Below are 23808 nucleotides of genomic sequence, written 5' to 3' on the forward strand. Positions count from 1 at the left end.
CCCCGGCCCTGCACCAAGGGCTGTCGGGATTTGTAGTCCCAAAGGCGGCGGCCGCGCGGAGGATGCGGGGCGCTGCTGGTCCCGCCTCCCTCTAACCTGCTAGTGCGAGGTGGCGAGCGCTGGGGCGGAGCCCTGGGATCTGTGATTGGCCCGGGCGGCTCCCAGCCCCCACCCTCGTCCCCACCCCCGCTCGCCACTCGGGACTCCAGCTCCAGGCGCGCGAGGCGGCCACCGAGCGAGCGCGCTAGCAGCCGCTCCCGCCCCGTGCATCCGCAGCTACCGCGCCGCGGCGAGACCCGGAGACCGACCGACGGACCCGCGCAGTCGCAGCATCCTGGAGGAGTGGGTGATGGCGAGGGGAGGGTGGTGGGCTCGATCTTAGCGGGCTGGAGCATCCTCCCCTCTCCCTGTTTCTCCCCGAGGCGTACAAAAGAGAGGGAATTGGGATGCGCCTGGGCTCCCCGGGCCGCGGAGAGGTTTAAGATTTGGGCAGCCATCCCGCTTAAGGTGGGGCGCTAGCCAGGTTCTTTGTACGCCCACAGAGCTCGGCGCGGTGCCTTGCGGTGCCTTGGGCGTTTGATGTGTGCTGGAGAGATTTACGAATAACTGGAGTAAGGAGGCGGCCGGGTTGAAGGGGTTCACGCCTAGCACCCAGCGGTCGCGCTGCTGTAGCTAGTCGACGTGCAGTAAATGGCTAGAAGGTGGGAGCGCGGGGGAGTGTTTCTCCAGTGGCCAACCTGCCCTCCTGTCTGTCCCTGGTTCCCACCCACCGCCCAGATAAACGCCCTCGGGTCCGTTTGCTCCGGGTTGAGATCTGCCCAACCTGGACCGAACCCCGACCGTCTGTATTCTTTCCTTAAGAAGAGTGGAGGCCCTCGAGGCACCTGCGGGAACCACAAAGGCCTTCTTGCGTCTGCCCAGCCCCTCGCGCGCGGCCCTAGGGTCCCTCCGCCGGAGCCCCGTCGCCCAGTCTGCCACGCAGCGGTCGATCTTGGTGCGCGAGGGACATCGACGCCCCTGGCCAGGGTTGCTGGCTGGCGATTAACTGCGAAGGGGACACATGGGGGTGGAGGCCTGGATTTGAGCAAAAAAACGGGGAGCTGGGTGGGGACGGATGATCGAGCGTGGGGGAGGAGGCCGTGGCTTGGGAGGGACTGAGAAGTGGGCGGCGGGAGGGGGGTGTCCTGAAGCTTCGTGCAGGTGGCGCGATGCGAGCGGGGCTGGTCTGAAGAATGAGGAGGGAAGGGAGAGGTGAGGGAGGGCGGGACCTCCGGGGTTTCAGGGGAGTAGACAGGCACGGGGAGGGGACTGAGCCTGCGGCGGGGGAGGGGCGGGCATCTGAGGAGGGGCGAGTCTTCGCCCGGAGACCCTCAGCTCCAGGCCAGTCGCCGTTCGGGCTGAGACTCTGGCTGGGCGTGGCCCTTAGACAGGGCTCGGGAGCTTGGGTGGCGGGTCCCCGACGGGGCAGGGCTGGCGCGACTAGGACCTTTGTTTCTAAGCCTGGAACAACCCACGGAGACTGGTTTAGGATCTTAGGATGATCCGCAGCGCCCCCCGGCACGCCCTGTTCACGCGGAGCTGAAAGGCTTTGCCCAGCGGCAGATGCTTCCCGGGGGGCGGGTGGGGGGCGTCTCCCGCCCAGGAGACCCTGAGAACAATAGCCCGCAGAGTGTCCGCCCGTCGTCGAAACGAGGACCCCCGCCCCCCGTTCCCCACCCCCGCCCCAGGATTCAAGGGTGAGGTGTTGCTGGTGCGGAAGACGCTCGCCCGAGAAAGCTCAGAGCGCGCGTGGTCTCTGGGATTTGCCTTAGGGCACCTGGCACCGCCGGGGATTCCAAGTGGGAGTCGTTTGTTTTCCCCAGGCTGTGGAGCCCGGGCACCGCCCCCCCCCCCTTCCCCCCGGTGTCGCTGGCTGCAGCGCCTCTGTCCGCGGTACGCTATCGACGAGTTTAGGTAGTGGCGCGGAGCAGCATGGCAGCCAAGCCAGTCCCAGGGGCCGAAGGTCGCCGCGGTGCAAAGCGGGCTTTGTCTGTCCAGACCGCCCGAGCCCAAGTCTAGGAGGAGCTGCTCTGCTCCCTCAATGAGCCCTCGGGGGGTAGGGGTGGGGCTGGTGAGCTTGGAGGTAAATTAGGGGAGAAGCCGTATAGTGGTGGGGATTACACATCAAGGGTGCGGCTCTTGGTTTTAGAACTTGCAACCCGGGAGTCTAAGCTTCCAATGACCACACCCAAGCGAGGGCATCTTCTGCAGATTTCACCCGTTTTTGTCTGCTGACCTAAGGTGGGATGGCTGGTATGGGTGATGGCTGCTCGCCCACAGGAAAGCTGATGGGCAGAGTCAATACACAGGGGTCTGCAGTCTAAATGCCCTCGCTGTTGCTGTCTAATCGCCTTGCACGTCAGCTTCAGCACTCTCACAAATGAACTAACAGCTGTAATCTATTACTATTGTTATTATTTTGTAATTGTGTGACTAGTAAGTTAAAGGTGACTCTTTGGCATAAAGTTCAAATTGATTTGCAAAAGACAAAAAGCAGGCATGTTTTTACCTCGGGGGTGAAAGACTGAACGTCAAAACAGCATAGGACTGGCGTTGTTCAGGTGTTCCCTCAAGTTAATTTGCATTAAAGTGTGACATGACTGCTGGTCATTTCCTGGGAGGTGGGTGGTCATCCACCTGAGGACCGCTTCTCTAAGGACTTGACTAGCTATAGAAATCAGTAAGTCAGAGATCATTGGTTTTAAAAGGTGATGATTTGAGAAGGTGCCTCTTGGAATTTTCAAAACCAGTCTCCAAAGACCGACTGGAATGCTGCTCACTGGATGTTTTTAACTACAGTTTTACTAAATCTTACACAACACACACCACGTATATATAGATATACATAAACTCAGTTATGTGGATATACAGATATATATAACTGAATACGTTCATCCAGGTATATGAAAACCAGAATTCCAACATTGCAAAACCAGAAATCTGACAATAGAGAGAGCTTTTCTTGTGAAAGAAATGCACCTTTTTTCCTTTTCTTTTTCCCAAAAGAAAAAACTTTGAGAAAAAACATTTTGTTGGTTTGCTCTTTTTGTAATAAACCTATGAATTTTGGATTTGTTTACATTTGAGGGTTTTTTTTTGTTGTTGTTGTTTGTTTTCATTTGCAAGACAGGGTTTCTCTTTGTAGCCCTGGCTGCACTGGAACTCACAGAGGTCTGTCTGCATCTGCCACCTGAGTGCTGGGATTAAAGTTGTATGCTGCAGCCACCACCCAGCTGGGTTTTTTTTTTTTTTTCTTTTCTTTCCTTTTTTTTGAGGCCGTTTAGCTCAAACTGGCTTCAAACTTTGAGCAGTTCTTCCTCAGACTCCCTAGTGTCAAATTATAAGCACAAGTCACCAGATTTGCCAATCCAGTTTGATCCGATGAGAGTACAGATCTAACACAGTCCTCAGGGAGGAGAGTCTGGGTGAGGAGTGCTGTTGTGTTCAGCTGGCTTCTACAAGAGAGAGAGAAAGCCGCACCCCCAGCCCCCAAGCTGCTCCTGGGAAACCCCTAAAACATAAAACCCAGGAAGAACAGAGACAGGTGGCCCCAGAGAAGGTCTCCTAGGGTACACAATTTTGTACTTGGCCCAGGAACCCCAGGGGTTTTCAGCATTGCCTCTAAGCGGCACTGGCATCGGTCTGGGTAGTTGCTTGGTCCTCATGTGCTGTGTGCTCCTGTCTCTGGGAACAGGTACACAGAGTTACACAGCTGACCACAATTAGCTTTGGGAACCTGGCGTGGTACCTCCACTGCTCTCCACCCTCCTGCCTTCACAACAGTGCGGTCCTTACTTAGCTCCTCTAATCAGGATGCAGAGCCTCAGAGCCGCCTGCAAACCGCTGTGGCAGAGGCAAACTGTGCTCACAGATACTCTTTTTAAGTAGCACTTAGAAAGGTAGGAAGGGATGGCAGGCTGAAATTGTGAGACTAGGGTATTTGAGATCCAGTCTGTCTTTCTCATATAAAAATAACTTCCAGGGTCCTGGTAGGAGCTGGTATCTTTTCCCCCTTTCTCTGAAAACCACTGTTTCAGAAAAGAGTGAGTTTGTGGGATCCTGTAGAGCAATCATACAGAACGCCTTGTCGGTGTGAAATACTGTAGAAAGAAATTTATGCCATATGAGAGCAAATAAGAATTAAGTGTGTTTCATTACTTTTTAAAGAGAGCAGATATTTGATTTATTGCACTGTTAGTTGGTAAATAAGAACTCACTTAAGATTGCTTCAGAATTTTTACAGGAAGACAACAGGTTGAAATGCCAAGGTATGAACTTTATGAACTTTGATATGTATGTATAAAAGCTGCTGTCAATTTAGCGAAATAAATTCGGGAAGGTATGCTGTTTATGATTTGTTCTATTTCGGTCTTTGAAGTTTTTTATTTAAAATAAACTGTCTAACCCTTAGCATCGCTCCAGCCTCTGAGGGATTTCCAGCCACCTGATCCCTTAGCTCCTTCCATAGAGGCCTGTTATTAAAATCCAGGCTCGGAGATAGTGTCGCGGTGGGGAGAACAGGCCACCTCTATTAGCTGCCACCACTATTTCCTGTCTGTCTAACCTTAGGTGAGTACTGTAGGTGTGGCTGATGGGGACAGTATGCACCAGAGGTTGAGAGGATTCAGTGGCTGTGGAGACCTTTGAATAGGGTCTGGCACCAAATAAGTGGCCTGTAAAAATGATGCCACCACCACACTGTCCCCCATAATCCATGCCTATGAAAGCAACATTTTGAGTCCTTGTTTGGTCTTTCACTCCCCAGGACAGGCTGTAGCTAAGACACCTTTCTGGAGCTCCACCCTTGCAAATGGTAGGAATGGCCTGTCTTTAACACACAGCTGTTTAGAGCAGCTGAGAACTTGGGGAGTTTAGGAATGTTCCAGAAGCGCACTCATCCAGGGTTTGGTGAATCGCCTTTATGTATGGGGTTAGCTTACTATCTCAGCCCCCCCTCATACCATCCAAAGGAGCAGTCAAGCACCCCAAGCCTGTTCTGAGTGAGGGGTATCATCCCCAGGCTACTCTGTCCTGGCAGGTGGGATGATTGACGGTGCTTAATGTAAAATGTTGGGACTGAAATAGCTCTAAGTTTTCCAGCTAAGAAATATAGACTGTGGCTAGGGAGACGACTCAGTATGAAGGCCTTATATTTGGATCCATGTAAAAGCCGGATGTAGTTTATAATCTGGGGGGAGAGAGAGAGGGTGATTCCTGGCTCCTTGGCCTGCCAGTCCAGCTGAATCGGTGTGCTTCAGGTTCGCTGGGACTCTGTCTCAGAAAATAAAATAGAAAACCATTGAGGAAGAGACTCAACATTGACCTTTGTCTCCCTCCCCACATGTATATTCACCCATAGTATATGTGTTCACCTTCACACACACACACACACACACATGCACACACACACACAAAGAAATATAGATCTCACAGAACTGTTAACTTTCCAAACATGTTCAAAATATTTTCTCTATATTGGAGTAGATCCTGTGATTATTCCCAATTTACAAATGAGGCCACGGAAATAGAAAGGCTCTCTCCCTCAGAGAAGGAAGTGGCTGACCTTGCTCAAACCCCAGGAGCCTGCTTACAGCTTGTGTTGTCAGCCGGCTTGGGAGTTGGCACATCTGGCCACTCGTAGGGCAGGCTGACGGGTTAGAAATATGGGCAGGAGCTGATGGTGCAGCCGTAAGCTAAAATTGCTTTTTGGTTTTTCTCTAGATGTCAGCTTTTTTATTATCTATCTATTTATTTATTTTTAATTTAACTGATTAGATGAAAGCCGTTCAAATTGAGAAACGACGCCTTTGCTTATGGCCAGCTGACGGCCTATGTTAATCAACACACACACCTTCAGCCTCCATTCTGAGGAACTTAGGTGATACTGGACATGGTAGCCTAACCTTGGTGACACAAAATCTGACTGTCTGGGCCTAAGGTTTATAGTAAATAACAGTTCTCACAGGTACCATGACACAATGCTTGGTAGGTAGACAGAAAAATCAGGAGTTAAGGCAGTGTTTCAGATTCAAGGCCAGCCTCAGCATTGTGAGACCTTGTCTCAGAAATAAACAAACCAAAACTAGGGTCTGGAGAGTGGTCAAAAGGGCTATTGCTCTCACAGAGAACTGGAGGCTGGCTCTCAGCACCCACACTGGGCCACTTACAGCTACAGATCACTCCAACTGCAGGGGATTGAATGTCCTTGCTTGGCCTCCAGGAACGTCCAAACACACACAGCACATACCTGCAAATAAAAAGAATAGATTCCTAAAGAAAACCAGAAGTGAACGTAATAAATTGAATGGTAGGCCCTGAAATCACACAGAGCTGGGGCGGTGTTGCACACCTGTATTCCCAGCACTCAGGGAGGCAGAGGCAGGAGGATCTCCGAGTTCTAGGCCAGCCTGGTCTACAGAGTGAGTCCAGGACAGCCAAGGCTACACAGAGAAACCCTGTCATAAAACAAAACAAAGTTACACAGAAGTATATTTCACCATGTTTAAAATGGATTTTTTTTCCCTCTTTTCTCATCTGTTTGTTTTCAACACAAAATACTGCTCAGAGTTAAGCGCTTACTGGGTGATGCTGAAAGAGCAACTGACTGACCATTTTAGATAATATTTCATGGAATTTTTCCAGCCATTGAGACCTCTGACTCCTCATTTAAGTTTGCAACCATTTGAGCTAAATGAAGTTAAGGTTTTGTGAATGGCCAGCTTCTCCTAGGGAGGAGAAAAGAGCATTTCTGCTTGCTGAACTGAGCGTTGTCACTTCCCGCCCCCTGACATCTGTCCATTTTCATCGGTTTGGCACAGTGTTCTGGGTCTGTCACTGCCTCGACTGTGTGTGAATGTGTGTCTCCCACATGTTAGCAGTGCCCAGCACTCAATCACACCACCTTTGTGTCACACTGGGGTCTGTTTCCAGGCTGTCCCTTTGTTGATTTCAAATCCGCCATTGGCTCGCAGGAATTTCTCAGGCCTGTGGTCTTTATTCTCTCTCCTTTTGTCTGGCCCTGTCTGTCCCTTTGTCCTTCTGCAGAACAAGGCCTCTGTTGAATCAGAGGCTGATTTCTTTCTCGTTTTTACTAATGTAGATTTTTTACTAATGTAGATTGATGCACTTCTTCTGCTACACAGCCCAAATGCCACCTCGGATTTTAAAATCAAATAACTTATTTGGAGCACGCGCAGAATCCTCCTGTCTTGGCAAAGTTACTTGGACTGGCTTAAGTTTGCTGAGTTCCCAAGTGGCAAAGCATGTACATAAAATGGCGACTTTGGGAGAAATGCATAGAGTAGCTGAGGGCATATTAAAATACATATATGGGCTGGGATTATAGCTCAATGGTAGTGTGCTTGTCTAGCATACACAGGGCTCTGGTTCAAGACTTAGTAATCCCTCACCTTAAAAACGTTTTCAAATGGTTTGTGGTCCCAGCAGGTAAAGGCACTTGCTGCCAAGCTGAACAATCTGAATTCAGTCTCTGGAACCCACATGCTCATGGCTTGTCATGCATGTGCCCGCAATAGATAAATGTCAGAGAAGAAAGCAATACCTATGTGTGCTTGCATATGTTTGTAGATATTTTGATGCCAGGGATTGAGTACAGGGCTTTATCCATAAGAGGCAAGTGCTCTGCCACTGAGCTGCACTTCCTGGCGCGCGCACGCACACACACACACACACACACACACACACACACACACACACATTCCTATAGGCGCTCACACACGTACACAAATACACATGCTCATAACACACAAACGTCGCCCCCACAAACACCGCCCCACACATACACACACTACTTTTTAGTGAAACCTAATGCTCAGAAAAGCACCTAAATGTATAGCTTGATGATTTTTTGCAAGCTAAAACACATCAACATATAGTAATCATCTTTGAAGGATCAGATGACCAAATATTCAAAATCTCCTGTGCCTCTATTCAATTAGTAACATTTCTTCCAAAGTAACCAGATACTGTGTGTGTGTGTGTGTGTGTGTGTGTGTGTGTGTGTGCGTGTGTGCGTGTGCGCACGCACACTCGCACATGTATAGGCACATGTGCCATGGCAGGTACAGACAACTTTGGCCAGTGTGTGTCTGTGTACACTGTAGTATGTGTGCACAGGTCCAAGGGAGTTGGTTCTCACCTTCCACTTGTAGGTCCCTGGGATGGAACTTGGGTTGCCAGCCTTAGTGCCAGGGACCTTGACCTCATAAGTCATCCCCCTACCCCCAAACTCTTTATTCTTGAGCAAAAAAGCAAAGCCTTAAGCTGTGTGTCTGAGTCCACAGTAGCCTGTCCTGGGGTAGCGGTGGAGTACACTTTCATCCATAGTAACTGATAGGGGTTTTCTTTCTGTTTTTTTTGCCTTAAGATATGGCATCACTCTCTAGCCCTGGCTGGTCTGGAACTTGCTGTGTAGTCCAGGCTGGCCTTGGACTCAGAGATTCACCTGCCACTGCCTCGCAAGTGCTGGGATTGAAGGTGTGGGCCACTGGGTCTGGCGATGGTTCTTAAAGGGAAGCTCTAAGTTCCTGATAGTTTCTTGATCAGCGTCACAAATCTGAGGAGAGATCGGTCTTTTCAGTGCTAGAGACAGAGCCCAAAGCCTTGTGTGCTCGGCCAGGGCTCTACCACTGAGCTACTGCCCCAGAAAATGCGTCCTAGACAGCCTCGTCGGCAAGTTTGTCATCAAAGAGTGAGAAAGTTGGCATAAAATTGTCAGAGGTGGACCTGGCTCAGCAACTAAGAACACTGGCTGCTCTTGCAGAGGTCCCAGGTTCAATTCCCAGCACCCACATGGCAGCTCACAGCTGTCTGTAACTCTAGTGCTAGGGGATCCTGCGCCCTCTTCTGGTCTCTGCAGGCATGTGGCACACAGACACACATTCAGGTAAAACACCCATATGCACAGAAACAAGTAATAAAACAAAACAAAACAAAACAAAACAAAAGTCTGAGGTCATCAGTCCAGACCTGCAGTAAGAATTTGGAAGGCAAAAAAGACCCAAAGAAAAAGCTGATTTTCATCAGTAACTTCTGTCTAATGATGCAATCTCTTACTGGCAGGTAGTGCCTAGAATTGGCCACTGTAAGAGAAATGAAATCATCTCCCAGCTGTGTGGGAAGATGAGACAGTTCTGGGGCTTTTGGTGCATCCAGGGTCCGAGAACACGGTGCCCACCGTCAGGGGCAGGAATGAAGGCTGGCACAGCCTGGCAAGTTAAGCTTAGTGACCAGGCAGTGAAAGGAGAACTTGACTCTGCTCGGAGCTGATGTTTAAGATGGGCTTGAGCTTCCTCTCTCAGGACTGCCCTTATCTGCTGAGTGCCTGCAGCAGGCACAGAAAGGAGCTAGCATGTGGGGAAGAGAGATGGGGTGTGCCGTTTCATCCCCCAAGCCTGTTTCTTTGTGAACTAAGGAATTGTTAGAGTCGCCTTCGCAGGTTTGTTGGGGGCTAATGGTACCGTCTAGGTGGTAAGCTGGGGACCTCGAGATGTGCAAAGATGCAGGGGGTTGGGGCGGAGCCGGGGAAAGGAACTTATTGGAAGCATGGTGGCCTGGCCAGCACTCCGTGGTGTGGCTTTTTTCACTATGCACAACCCATCCCGGGAGTTAGTCCAGCCACTGCCGTCTTGCTCTCGCTCTGTTTTGAGTGAACGTGAGCCACTCTAAGTCCTCCTTTTGGAAATGCTTCTGTGGCATCTCAGAGGTTTCCCTCCACTCAGGGAGGAGGTGACTTCTTCCCCTACTCTCCACAGAAGATCCTCCATAGCCATCATCCACAGAACCCGTCTGGGGGGCCTAGCCTCTTCCCACATGCTGCATGGAGGAAGACCCTTTATGTTCATCCAAGCTGTCATCTGAGCCAGTCCATAAAGTTCCCTGTGTGCAATTCCTTGGGCTTCAGTATGTTCACAGAGGCACAAACACCACCACGTTCTAGTATTAGAATACTTTCACTGCTTGGGAAGAAACCCCAGGCCCAACAGCATTCACTCCCCATCTTCCCCATGAATCTTCTCTCTGCCTCTGCACCCCCTGGCAACCATTTGGCCACTTCCGTCTGTGTGATTCGCCCATTCTTGGTATTTCAAACAAATGGAACCGTATATTACTTGACCTTTTATGACCATCGAAGCCCAGTGTTTCAGTCACTTATGCTGTAACGCAATGCCTGTACTCTAGGTCACAATATACCCTTTTAATTTTTGCTTTACTATAAAGATCAAGACATTTGGGAAACTGCCTACCATTAAATAGGTGCCCTCCAAGCATGCTAACGCTGGATTGTAGCTCAGCTGTGGAGGGCTTGTCTGTCATGTGTGAGGCCCTAGGCTCCATCCAAAGAAAAGAGGGAGAGGAAAAAGAACCGAGGTTATCTGGTGCCACACCCTGAAAAGGATGCTGGTAAGACACCTACTCCTCTTTCCCTCCGGAGCAGGAATGAATCCCACAGCAGGATTCTTCAAGTAGGTGATGGAGATGGTGACTGACAGCTAAGTAGCTCAGAAAGGAAAAGGTGATGTGTTGTGTTTCCATCACTGTGGCAGACACCTGAGAAAACAGTTTTAAGGGGGAAGGATTTGCTTTGGCTCACGGGGTCAGAGGGTCCGTGGTGGAGTGGCTCCTTTTGCTTTAGGCCTGTGGTGAGACAGAACCTCATGGCAGCAGGGGCTGCTCACCTCAGCAGAGCGGCAGAGAACGGAGGAAGGGCAGGGACAAGAGCATCCGTCAGAGGCATGCTCCCAGGGACCCTCTCCCTCCAGCCAGGCCCACCGCCTAATCTCCGCTCCTCCCAATAATGCCATCAGATTACGAACCTGTGCACGGATGGACCCACTGATGTGCAGTCGTTACTCTGCAGTCCCGCCACTGAGCAGCTCATTGGTGGGGGCCCAAGCCCTTGGCAGGTGAGCCTCTGGCGGACAACACTTCATATCCAAACCACGAAAAAGTGGAGGTGGAGGTGCCAGCTGGAGGGTGCTCAGCTGCCTTCTGTGTAGCGACTGCAGCTGGCAGAGTGTGGCAGCAAATAGCTAATGCACAGCACAGCTATGGCACTGCCTCCAAGAGAACCTTCTTGGATGCAGCAATCCAACTCATAGCTTCACCGATCTGGTCTGGTGTAGGGATGGGTTTGGTAGGGAGAAGGCTTCAAGAGGAATGACGGGTGTGAGGTGCCCACAGATCTGAGGAGCTGGTGGGATCAGCTTGACTGGGAAAAGCTTGGGCAGAAGAGAGAGGGAGAGAGGCAAACAGTGGTTAGAGGCAGCTGAGACCATGGCCATTACACTGTTTCCATTTTTTTCCCCTTGGCTCTTCCGTATTGGCATCTATCGGTTTTCCAGAGTCCAAGGTTGCTAGGCTTCATCGACAGTTACTAATAAAGCTTGGCCATTGTCCTAAGTCTGTAGACTGCCCTTAATGCCTTCTTTTCCCTGTGAATTAAACTTAATGACAACGCATGGACACATTTGAAAAATATATTTTAGCTTCTGTGTATGTTTAAGAATATCCTGTGCATTTGTGCAATGTTGTTTCTTTCCTGTGGGCTTATATTAAAATAATGCCACACATTTCTCTTCCCCTTGGGAACTTCTGTTAGGTCTTTTGTGCTTTACATAGCTAGCAAGTGCATGAAACATGTGGCCCCTACTTGACCATAGTCTCTTGTTCCAAGGGAAGATGTAGTGATTTTGTGTTGTTTTACATTTAGGATGACCTTGGGGTCATCAGGGCATTTTTTAATGACATACAAATTATAACGTAATTGGTATGGACCACAAGAAAGACCCTGTGTGGAAAAGAGAGTCCAGAACATGGAAACTGTAGTTCATGGTGTGTGTGTGTGTGTGTGTGTGTGTGTGTGTGTGTGTGTGTGTGAAGTAGTGAATAACTTGAGTGTTTACAAGGACCCAGCGCCAAGTATTGCCACCCACGTTACCACTGAGATGTGTATAGCTGTCCTGCCCGTTCAGTCACCATAGACTGCAATGCTAGCAGGTAAGAGATTCTTGAAGGCAGGGACCTTGTAATGCCCATTTGAACCCTGCCATCAAGGATGCTGAAAGCTGCCACCACGTGTGTCTTCACGCTTGCCGTGTTTGTTATTCATGTGTGTGCTGTGGGGCAAGCCACTTAACCTTTCTGAACAGGAGGGGCCTCATTCATTGCAGTATATAGCTAGGAGAACTAGAAATTAAGTATCGTTAGCCTTTCACGGCTAATGATTCAGCCAACTGCGGGCTGGGAAATAATCTGGGAAAAAAATTGTCTGTGTTCAGTGTGTACACACTCCACTATCATTTCCTACACTCTAAACTACTTAGGTGGTATTAAAACGATATTAAAGGAGCCAGGTGTGATGGTGCAGGCCTTCCATCCCAGCAGAGGCAGGTGGTTCTCTGAGTTCAAGGCCAGCCTGGTCTACAGAGTGAGTTCCAGGACAGCTAGAGCTACACAGAGACACCCTGTCTCAAAACAACCACAACATTATATTAAAGGATAAGTAAGCTGGAGAATCCTACTTTATATTTAGGTATTTATTTAGCATGTGGGGATAAGGGGTGTTGGAGTGCCTACGGAAGTCAGAGGACAGCTTGCAGCATTGATTCTCTTCTTCCACCGTGTGGATCTGAGGGACTGGACTCGGGTCCTCGGCCTTGGCAGCAAGCACCTTTCCCCACTGAGTTATCTTGCCAGCCTGAGGATGCCTAAAGCATACAGGAGAATGTGTAAACACCCTACAGAAATATTACGCCATTTGTTGATAAGCTGCTTGAGCATCCTCAGATTTTAGCATCTTGGAAAAGGGGATCCTGGAACCCGCCCCTTTCAGAGATGGCTGGATGAGCTCATGTAAAGCATGTGGCCTGCTCAGCATGTGACAGAGCTGAGCAAGATCAAAAGACTGCAAAGGGGTGAGTAGTCCACATTTCCACCACGTAGAAGTCAAACGTGCTGTAAGGGTACATCATGAGGAAGGAAGACGTGAACTCTCACTGCCCGAGGACGGCTGCCATCACAGTGTGCCAGCCATCTTTCATGCACCCGTTATAAAAATGCACACATACAAGGTTCATTACTAGTTTTGGAGTGCTTTTTTTAAAAGATTTATTTTTATTTTAAAATTATGTGTATATACCTGTTCTTGTGCACTTGGCTGAAGGTGCCGGTGGAAGCCAGAAGAGGGTGTTGGATCCCCTGGGGGCTGTAATCGTGGGTGATTGTGAGCCACCTAATGTATATAGTTCCTGGGAACAAAACTCTTTAAGCTCAATACATGCTTTTAACTCAGTTTCCCGGAAAGCTCAGTACGTGCTTTTAAGTACTGAGCCATCTCTCCAGCCCCAGGTTCATCGTTTTAATGGTTAATATTCTTATTTTCCTAATTGAGCGTTTTCATTATGACCCACTGAACATTACCACCGACCCTGAAGTAACCAGTGGTGTGTCTCGGTTCCTGTTTACCCCATGAATGTGCCACTGCATGGACCTATAGGTATGGAGGTAGATAATTTTTGTCATTGTTCATTTGTGAAAATGAACAAGTTTGCATCTGTGTGCAGATATGACAGGTGTCTGCACTGGGTTTCCATTTTCGTGAATTATGTCTGCAACCTGAGGAGGAGAAGGTCTGTACATATATAACATTCATAGGGATGGAGTGGTTTTCCATCCACTGCTTACTGATGAGCAGCGCAGCTGCCTCCCATTTCTGTTTGACACGAGCAGCATTGCTGTGGCCATCCCTGTAGCTGCCTCCTCGGGCTCCAGCATCTATATTTCTGTACGTAGAGTCCTAACAGTGGAGCCATGGGTCTTTCTGATTTTTAATTTTTATTTTAATTAAATAAAAAGGGGGAGGGGTCTCAAGACAGAATTTCTTTGTGTGACTCTGGCTGCCTTAGAGCACTTTCCTGACTTTCTCCAGAAAGGTGCAACACTTCTTGTCTCCATCAGCCACATCTGAGACTGTGTTCATCCCAAATCCACACTCTCAACTCTTGCCAACTTCAAGAATCACCTCATCGTCGCTTCTGCTCACACGACCTTGTCTTTGCAGGCCTTTTAACTGTTTGTTTAGTGACTTTATTTTTGTGGCACCGTTTCTTTTCCTGTGGCTGTGGTAAAGTACTCTGACAAAAGGAACAAGTATGTGTAGGGGGTGGGGGAGGATGGTTCATTTTAGCTCACAGCTCAAGGTAGGCATGGAACTTGATGCAGCTGGTCGCAGCCCAGCCATAGTCAGAAGCGTGCAATAAATGCATGTGTGCCGTGCAGTTTCTTTTCTGCATTTATACAACCTCACTCAGGGAAGTGGAGTCACCTGCAGAGAGCCAGTCCTTCCGCCTCAATCAATGCAGGAGAATCCTGCCCAGGCCACTTCCCAGGTGACTCTAGACACCCTGGTTCTTAACCCGTGGGTCGCAAACCCCCACAGGGGTCATTGTCGGGTATCTGGAATATCAGATATTTACACCACAATTCATAATAGTAACAACATTACAGCTGTGAAGTAATAACAAAACAATTTTATGGTTGGGGGGTGACCAGGACACGGAAAACTGTATTAGAGGGTGGCAGCATTAGGAAGGTTGAGACACGCTGATCCAGGCTGTCGAATTGACAGTTAACATTAACACTTGGGGGCATCTTTTACTTTATCAAGTTAAAAAATATGTATAGAGTATCAGAAAGCTGTCCTGTCCTTGATGGCTTAGGCTTCCAGATTCAGTTAAAAAGTCTCCCCTGCTCCTTGGTCGGACATGTTGTTTCATGGATCATTCACTTTACAGTTTTTTTTTTTTTGTTTTGTTTTGTATTTTACATTTAAATAAAGTCCAGATAGATTAGAGGCTTGGTGTATACTCAGAGGTAAGATGAAAATTTAGTATCCTTCCTGGAGAATAACCAGTTATGCAGAATAACCAGTTGTTGATCGCACACGTCATTTCCCTCCCTGGCTTCTGCCGGAGTGCATGGGAATCCGTTGCCAGGCATTCTCTTCTCCACGCGTGTTTTTGTCAAATGCCGATGCCTGCAGCCGTGACTACAGTTATTGAGTGGCACGTTCTAACATTTACTGTGGTAGTCTTCAGCAATCTCTCATCTTAAATATGCAGTCCCTTGATGATTAGAACCATGCAGCCATCATGCACTCCATGTGAGGAAACCTTCCGTGACTGAAAGAATCCTTTAGCCATTTGCCGCCGCTTCTTGTCCCTACCCTTGGCCCTTTAGAAACCACCAGTCAAAACGGAAGTAAAGAAGGTACTGTCTGTGGGGGTGTGCCTTTTCTGGGCCAGACATAGTGCTTTTATTCTTCACTCCTAGGTATTTTTAATGTCTCCCCCTATTGCAAATAAAACATTTTCCCTGTTTTTTTTTTCTTTTACCTATTTGCTAGAAAAAGTACCTATTTTACTCACGAAATATTAGACCTTTTTGTTGTTGCTGCTGATGTTTGTTTGGATTCACTTATTTATTATGTGTATGAGTGTTTGCCTGCATGTATGTATATGAACTGTGTATACGACTGGTTCCTGAGGAGGCCTAAAGAGGGCATTGGAGTCCCTAGAACTGAATTTATAGAAGGTTATGAGCCACCATCATGTAGGTGTTGGGAATCAAACCTGTGTCCTCTGGGAGGACAGCCAGTGCTGCTAGCCACTGAGCCCTCTTTCCAGAACCCTATTATTAGCTTTTGAAATAAGTAATTGTAATTTGTTTTCATAAGAATTTTTCTTGTTGCGTTTCTAGTAGCTCTAAAGTATTAATGATAGGACTCAGAGGAGTCACCCTGCTCTATTCTATTCCTTATTATAATGACGACAACTTTAGTGTTTCACCCATCAAAGTGTGTGTGTGTGTGTGTGTGTGTGTGTGTGTGTGTGTGTGTGTGTGTTGGGGTCTTACATATCTTCTAACTTGCTATCTAGCCAAAGATAGCCTTGAACTCCTGATGCCATCTCTCAGGGCTACAATTGTAAATGTCACCACTATATCAGGTTCTATGTGCTGCTGGGGGTGGAAGGGTGTGGCAGTTTGGATAAAAATGGTCCCCATAGGCTTGTATATTTGAATGTTTAGTCATCTGGGAATGGTACTATTTGAGAACGATTAGGAGGTCTGGCCTTGTTGGAGGAAGTGTGTCACCGGAGATGGGCTTTGAGGTTTTAAAAGCCCAAGCCAGACCCAGTGTCTGTCTGTCTCTCTCTGTTTCTTCCTCCCTCTCTCTGTTTGTATGACTTCTCTCTGTGTCCTGTCTCTCTTTGTCTCTCTGTCTCTCTCTCTGCCTACAGATCATGATGTAGCTCACAGCCTGCCTGCCTGCCGCCGTGCTCTCTGCCATGATGATAATGGACTGAACCTCTGAAACTGTAAGCCAGCCCCCAGTTAAATGCTTTCTTTCAGAAGAATTACCTTGGTGGCGGGGTCTCTTCACAGCGGTAGAGCAGTGGCTGAGCCAGCAGGCCTTTGCTGCTAGACAAGTACTCCACCAGCTGAGCTACATCCCAGCTCAACAGTATTTCCCTCCACTACTTCTTTTGCGGGGGAGGGGTTATGTCTTTTTTTCTCCTTGGAAACCCATCCACCTTACACTTGAATAATTCTGTCCCACACAGTTAGAATTTTTACTTGGGGTGGCTCTTTAGCAAGCTTTTCAGAATTGATTGTTTTGATTCCTTGTCCTTTTTTGGGTGGGTGTGCTGATGTGAAGAATGGTGTCCCGTGATCATGAATTGCCCTTGTTTTGTGGAACAGACCCCAGGAAGCCAAAGCTTATGATTTTTTCCGGTACATCGATGGACCCTGTTTGCTAGAACTGTGTTTTATGTCCTGTATTAGGTTGGCATCTTTGTGAAAACAGTCAGCCCTCTGTAGGTGGTCCTATTCCTAGACTTTCTTCCATTTCCTGTCATATCTGTCTGCTCTCACACCAGCACCCCACCTCCTGGCCCTGTAGCTTTACACTAAGTCTTGAAACCTTCCTAATTTATCCTTTTAAAAGAAAAACCTGGCTCATTTGTTCCCTGTCCTGTGATTCCTACTGGACTCAGTTCATCACGTCTACACTCGGCCTATTAGGGGAGGGTGCACTGGAGCGGATCTAGCGATCTACCTGGGGAGGGCTAACCCTTGACTTCACAGTCTTCACAGTCCACAAAGGCGTTACTGTGTTCCATTTCATTTTTCTTGAGTCTCAGACTCAAACACCGTAACTTCTCACTGTATGGAGTTTACATATATCCTGTTAAATGTCTCTCTCTTTTTTTAATGTCACATAAATGAGATGAACACATTTTAACACTGAAACTGCTCTCATCCTGTCGGCTCTCAGAATGGCCATAGATCAGTCAATTACCACAACACAGTGAGGCCAACTGTGACGAGGAACGGCTGGAGGGGGGTGGAGGATGACGGGTGACAAACACTGGACCGGCTTCCATCTCCTGGGAGGAGCACCTGTGATGGGAGGGGAACACTTGGCAGATAACCCAGGCATGCATATGGTCTGAAAACAGGTGAGTTGGCTCAGTGTCGATGAGATGTAAGTGCAGGTAGGAAGGAGGCAAGCAGCTGAAGTCAGGAAAGAGAGCCGACAGGAGGCGGTCAGCAACAGGCAGCTCTCGTCTGGAGGGAATGGTACCAGCTGAGCAGTGCATGCTTAAAGGAAATAAAGACACCAGGCCCTTGACAGCCAGGGCCCGGGGAAGCAGCCCATGACTGGGGTCTGACTGCTAGGATAAGAGTTGCAGCAGGCTGTCAGGGCTTGTCTAGCACCAGGTGTCCCCGGCTGGAGTCTCAATGTATTGGATTCTAAACTTGCCCTTAGCCTCAGTCCAGGATGGCCTAGGGGTCCGTAAGGAGCCGCCAGGGACCAGGCACAGAGGAAGACTGGGAGAAGTAAGCATTGATGGGAAAGCGTCAGTCCTCCTCAGGCAGGGACAGTGAACAAGAGGAAGTGCTGGTGTTCGGTGTGGTTGGGTTACCCATGCAGACAGACAGCCACACCTCTATCCCCACTTTGTACTGGCTTTTGAGATAGAGCACATCCATGGGCAGCACATGGGCATCCCTGCCCTTGTCCGGAAGGGTAGGTAGGCTCTGGGACACTGCAAGGTGGCAAAGCCTTGGAACTCCGTGCTATCACTTCCCTCTTCCCGTATTTGTTCAAGGAAGGCAGCAGCAGGAAGGCCGGCTCACTGGGTGGGGCCGGGGCCTGTTTAGCATCCATAGGGGAAGATGCCACTCTTCTAGGGTGTCAAGAAGCACAATGGGGAAAGGGGGACACTCACTACTGCTGGCTGAGATGGCCCTGTAATTTACTCTTTGCATGGAAGGTGACGTCTTGATGCTAGGTGAGTCCCAGGCAGGATGAGGGTGACTTTCACTGAGCTGGGGGCACTGGAACCGGAGCCAGGTGGAGGGAGAGCATGAGGAACTTTGTGGGGACCAAAAGATGCCAAAGTAGATGCTTCCAATAGGCCAGCGGTTCTCAGCCTTCCTAATGCCGTGACCCTTTAATACAGCTCCTCATGTTATGGTGACCCCAACCATAAAAACAGTTTCGTTGCTGCTTCATAACAGTAATTTTGCTACTGAGTGGTGTTCCTAAGACCGTTGGGAGTGTGTTTGCCAGGGGTCACGATGCACAGGCTGAGAGCCACTGCGAGAGGTCATTTGCTATACAAGTTTGTTGCTAAATAGTGTACAAGAGGCCATAGGTAGCTTTCCGGGAAGCTTGCCTGCTCTTCTGCCACCTGAGTTTTTGTGTCACTGCCACCTAGCCAGGGCTATTGCTGATTCCACAACCATGTTACTGTAGGAATGCCTTCAAAACCAAACGTGAAGCGAGGCTGTGTCCACTAAATTCCTCTTCATATATGTAATTATTTATACACACACACACACACACACACACACACACACACACACACACACACACATATGTAGTTTAAAAAATTTGAGACAGGGTCCCTTGTCATATTCAGACTCGCTGTGTAGCCTTGGATGACCTTGAACTTTTGATTCTTTTGCCCCCACTTCCCCTGAGTGTTGGTGTTATAGGCGTGTCTACCATGCCTAGTTGTATGCAATTGTGAGGGTCAGACCCAAGGCTTTCTGCATTCGGTCTATCCAATGGACTACATTACATCTCCAGTTCTTAGCCTTCCATTTCTAAATTAAGGTGTTTTGGTTAGCATTCAAAATAATGTTTTCAGTATGACATTTCCATACTTACATATCATTTTACTTTGTTCATAATCGTCCCAATTATTCTCCTTTGTCCCTCCTCCCCCTCCTTTTCTTGTTATATCTGTTTGTGCATTTAAGTGTGTGTGTGTGTCTATGTGTCTGTGCGTCTGTGTCTGTATGTAGCCCTGACTGACCTCAAACTCATGATCCACTTGTGTCTCCCAATCCCACCCCAAGTGCTGGGATCACAGGCGTGTGTCACCAGGCCCGTTGTAGTGCCTGCTTTTCTCACTCACTCTGGGCATTGTTCCTTTTCCCCTGTGCCTTTCTGACAGGTGTAAAATGTAAGCTCATCTTGATTTGCATTTCTTTGAATATTAATAAAGGTGAACATCTTTTCATTGTTAGCCATCTCTGTTCCTCTCTCCCAGTAGCTTGGCTGCTCACATTCCTCTCTCCTGTTTTCTCTATTGGAGTACTTCTGTCCCTCTGAAGATTTACGAGGCATTGGCAAGCCTTCCTGCTGCTCTCAGAGTCTTGACCACACTCTCAGGCCATTCTCAAACCTTAGAGGATGTGGGCCCTGCCCTTTACATTCCCACATGTGCCGTGCACCAGCTGTTGAACACACAGAGACAAATGGCCACAGGGGCTCCTGTCTGGAATTCCCTTGCTTGGCCTCTCCCATGTCCTGGGGAGCTAAACAACCACCAAGTTTCAGCTCAGAAGCATTTCTGAGAAGGGGCCCTCCGCTCGTGTCAGAGCTAAGTGTGTTCCCACCTCACTCAGTGCTGACATAGCTCATCTGGTTCCCACCTCATTGGAAATGTCTAACTGTGCATTTCTTCCTGCTACAAACTTCTGACTCACCGGCTGATAGTGCGACAGCCTTGTACAGAGCTATCATAGAATCTATGACCTTGTGTGTTGTTGTTTCTACTATGACAAAAACACCTCAAACAAGCACTTAAAATTTTCTTTTTGCTTTGGCTCACAGTTTGAGAGGTTACAGTCCGGCTTGGTGCAGTTTGTGGCAGTGGAGTATGAGGTTACAGGTGCTCATCATACACTTCAGGAAGTAGAGAGCTCAGGAGGGAAGCAGGTGTCTGTCACCTTCAAGGTCCACCTCACAGTGACCCAGTCCTCAAGCTAAGTTCCACCTCCCAAAACAGTGTCACCATGCAGGGACCAAACATTCAAAAACATGGGACAGCAAAGTGTGTTGGGGGGGGGGTTTCCCATCACAGTGTAATACCCCGCCTCTGTGATTTGCGTTGCAACATTAGAGCAGCGTAGAGATCCAGGCACCAATTAGAGTATTCATGTGCTAGCAGTGTCCCAGGTCAGGTAAGCATTAAGGATCTGGGCTGAACACAATGGGACAGATGAAAAACATTTATGTAACAGAGAGAAATGAGTTAAAAATGCTTGAGTGCCATGCTGGGCCCGAAGTGTCCCCTAAACATTCCATACGAGAAAGGATCAATGTGTTAGCCCATTAGCACCGTCCAGGCCTTTGATTCTTACATAATTGTTTCGACTCACTCCTCCTCTTAGCCCTTCCCACAAAGCGTGTGACCTCCCAGGTCATGATCACCACATTATCTTCTGTAAAGTGAAATTAGAATAGAGCCAAGGCCAGCTTGGGAGAAAGGCTCCCTCAAGTGCCATATACTAAGAGTAGCTAGTACTCAGGGCTGCTGCTCTGTTCTCTGCCACAAGGGATTTCAAGAAAGAAGGGAAAATGCGGCTTTTAAAAGTTGTATTTATTTAGTTATTAAATTTTTGTGTATTTAATTTTTGGGACACACCCTGACTATGTATAGTTCAGACAGCCCTCCCTAAAAGACATTTGAACCCTTCCTAGCTCTGTTCCTTCATTTTCTATTCTGTGGAACACTTAATTAACTCAGTGCACCCCCAGGCCCCACTGCCATGAACATGGCTTTCCTGCCCCCACGCAGCTAGAGCCATCTGAAGAACCAAAGACCAGCGCCTACCCCATGTTCATCCATGACCCTACATTGGCTGCCATTCTGGCTGCTGCTGACATCCCGGGAGCTGTGTGTCCCTCAGAGCCTCCGATGATGGTTCCTACACCTTACCCGGAGTCTGAAAGCAGCTCCCTCCTTGTCCCACCTCTTAGCCCCAGTCCACACTTGTGCTTCTTCAAAAGAAGTGAGTGGCTGCCTGTTGCGGCCCTCTCCCACCGCTGGCCCACGGAACTCTCAAGAAGCCTTCTTGCCCATTTCTGTTAAACCCCTTGACACAAGCACAGCGCCATCAGGCCAGCTCATTCCTCCTTCAGCTGGCGATTAGTGGACCCCTTCATTTCTCTCAGAATGATAGCGTGAATTCAGCAAGGTTCAACTGTCAAGGGGCCGCAGCCTGATTCCTTAGGAATTCACTCATCTCCTCAGCCGTGGCAAGAGTCACCTCAGAGGGCTCTTGTGAGAGTGAATGAAGCTGACATGCAAAGGAGCTCAAGAGTTACGACGTACTGGTAGGGTTGATGTCGCCACATAGCCACAGCTGCCCGCCAAGGGGGATGACATCAAATCCGATGCTCCTGGCTCTACCTCCTGCTGAACCCCGACTCCATTCCCTCTGCACACACCCTCTGAAACCTTGGCGCCTTCACTCCCCTCCAATGTCCCTCTGAGGTGGGGTGGGGAACATCCTCATTTTGTTTTGTTTTTGAGAGTTCAGAAAATACATGTGCGGTTTAAAGACTAATTTGCAGCCGACGCCTGCGCCACTCACAGCCAGGCATGTTACAGGAGGGTTTGAGGAGTCCATGGCAGTGCCCTTTCTCCCCACCTGACAGCTACTGTCCTATGACTCTTCTTCACACTTCGTCACTACATGCCTCTCATTCACTTTTACCTGGTTCAGTCACTGTATTATTGAAATCATACTGTGTTCATGCGTTCATGTCTAGCTTGTCCCCTTTATTATTGCTTGCAAGTATTGCATTTGGCTATACTTAATTCATTCTAATTTTCAGTCTAAATGAGAAAAAAAAATGCACTTCTTTTTCACGTTCCATTTCAATCTAAATGTAGATTTTTATAAGGTAGCCAGGCTTGTGGTATTTCTGCACTTAGGAAAACTTGGGGTTTTTTGTGATTTTTTTTTTTAATGTGCATTATTGTTTTACCTGCATGTATATCCTTGTGAGGATATTTGATCCCCTGGAACTGAAGTTATAGGCTGCCCTGTGAGCTGCCCTTATGGGTACTGGGAATTGAACCTGGATCCTCTGGAAGAACAGCCAGTGCTGAGCCATGTCTCCAGCCCTGTTTTTTTTTGTTTGTTGGTTTGGTTTGGTTTTCTATTGTTGGTTTTTTTCCTGCTTAAGACTTCTTGAGTTGTTTGTCTGTTCCCTCCTAGCTCCTGACATCTGTCCCTCCACACCATGGCTGGCGTTCTGGGAAGCAGCCACTCTGCAGGTCTTTGAGCTGCAGCTGCTTCCTTCAAAGGGTGCTACTAAAATTCTTTCTGGGGTCTGGAGACAGCTGGCTGGGGGCTTGAGCAGAGCTGAAGAATCTTCCGGGGAGCAGGAAGGGGACCCTGGGATGGTAGTGACCGCTGATTCCCAGTGTTGAGTTAATATCCTTGTCACCTCTGTCAGCCCTCCTCTGGGGCCTGGGGGACCAGGCTTGTGAATGTGGGTTTTTATCATACTTAACATTTCTTCAGGATACATGACCCCTAGACACTTAGAGCCAGTGTCTGCCTAACACACACACACACACACACACACACCACTGAACTCTGACTTCTGACAGCTGCCAGTTTCCCTCCCCGGTCTAGCAGCCAACCTTGCTGAACAAGTGCTCTGTGATCCACCTCTTCCCACCCTCTCCCAGCTAATCCTTGGGAATGTCGTTCCTGTCCTCAATGTACTGCTGCTGCTGGCTCATTAGGCGGTCACACTGAGCCAGGCCAATCCAGATGGGATTAAAACCTCTTACTAGATCTTAGCCTGTTAAGGACTCGGTGCCCTTGGCTTCACACTCGCCTTCATCTCCTCCCTGGCCTAGAAGGAGGAGGCGGCTGCTCTTGGGTGTGGTTTGCAGCTGATCCATTGTCTGCCTTAGTTTTAAAATTTTTTCAAAAACAAAATACCCAGCATCAGATGGGCATCCCAGGAGCAGAGCTCTCTTCCTGCAGAGCTCTTAGAATTCTAATCACCTAATTCCAGTCACCTAGGGTCTCTCCAGCCCCATAAATACCATTTTAAATCAACTTAATAGTTATTAAAATTATTAAGAATTAATTATAAAATCTGTTTTGGATTAGTTAAGTACTGTTTGGTGCTTTCTAAATTTAAAAATCAGTTTACTTAAAAAAAAATTAGGACTGAAGGGACGGCTCAATTGTTAAGAGCACTGGCTGCTCTTCCAGGTGACTTCCAGCACCCACATGGCAGCTCACAACCGTCTGTGACTGCAGTTCCAGGGGCTCTGATGCCTTGTTCTAACCTTCAAAGTCATGCACATGATATACAGACATACAAGAGAGCAGAGAACCCATACATGTAAAATA

At 48.4% G+C, this 23808-nt stretch overlaps 1 protein-coding gene across 2 annotated transcripts in view; it reads left to right on the forward strand.

The window, feature by feature from the left end:
- The first annotated feature begins 229 nt into the window (after positions 1-229).
- Dpysl5 (dihydropyrimidinase like 5) overlaps positions 230-23808 on the forward strand; it is a 74787-nt gene continuing 51208 nt past the window's right edge. The window contains exon 1 of one of the 2 annotated variants that reach the window (XM_055626518.1): positions 230-342. The gene's annotated coding sequence lies outside the window, so the exon portion shown is untranslated. Of the gene's footprint in view, positions 343-16420; positions 16437-23808 lie in introns of those variants that run through there. The other variant, XM_055626525.1, reaches the window with a different exon arrangement.

The sequence above is a fragment of the Psammomys obesus genome, unplaced genomic scaffold (genome assembly GCF_907164565.1).
Source record: "Psammomys obesus unplaced genomic scaffold, mPsaObe1.curated_primary_1811, whole genome shotgun sequence".
In the NCBI taxonomy this organism is placed as follows: Eukaryota; Metazoa; Chordata; class Mammalia; order Rodentia; family Muridae; genus Psammomys; species Psammomys obesus.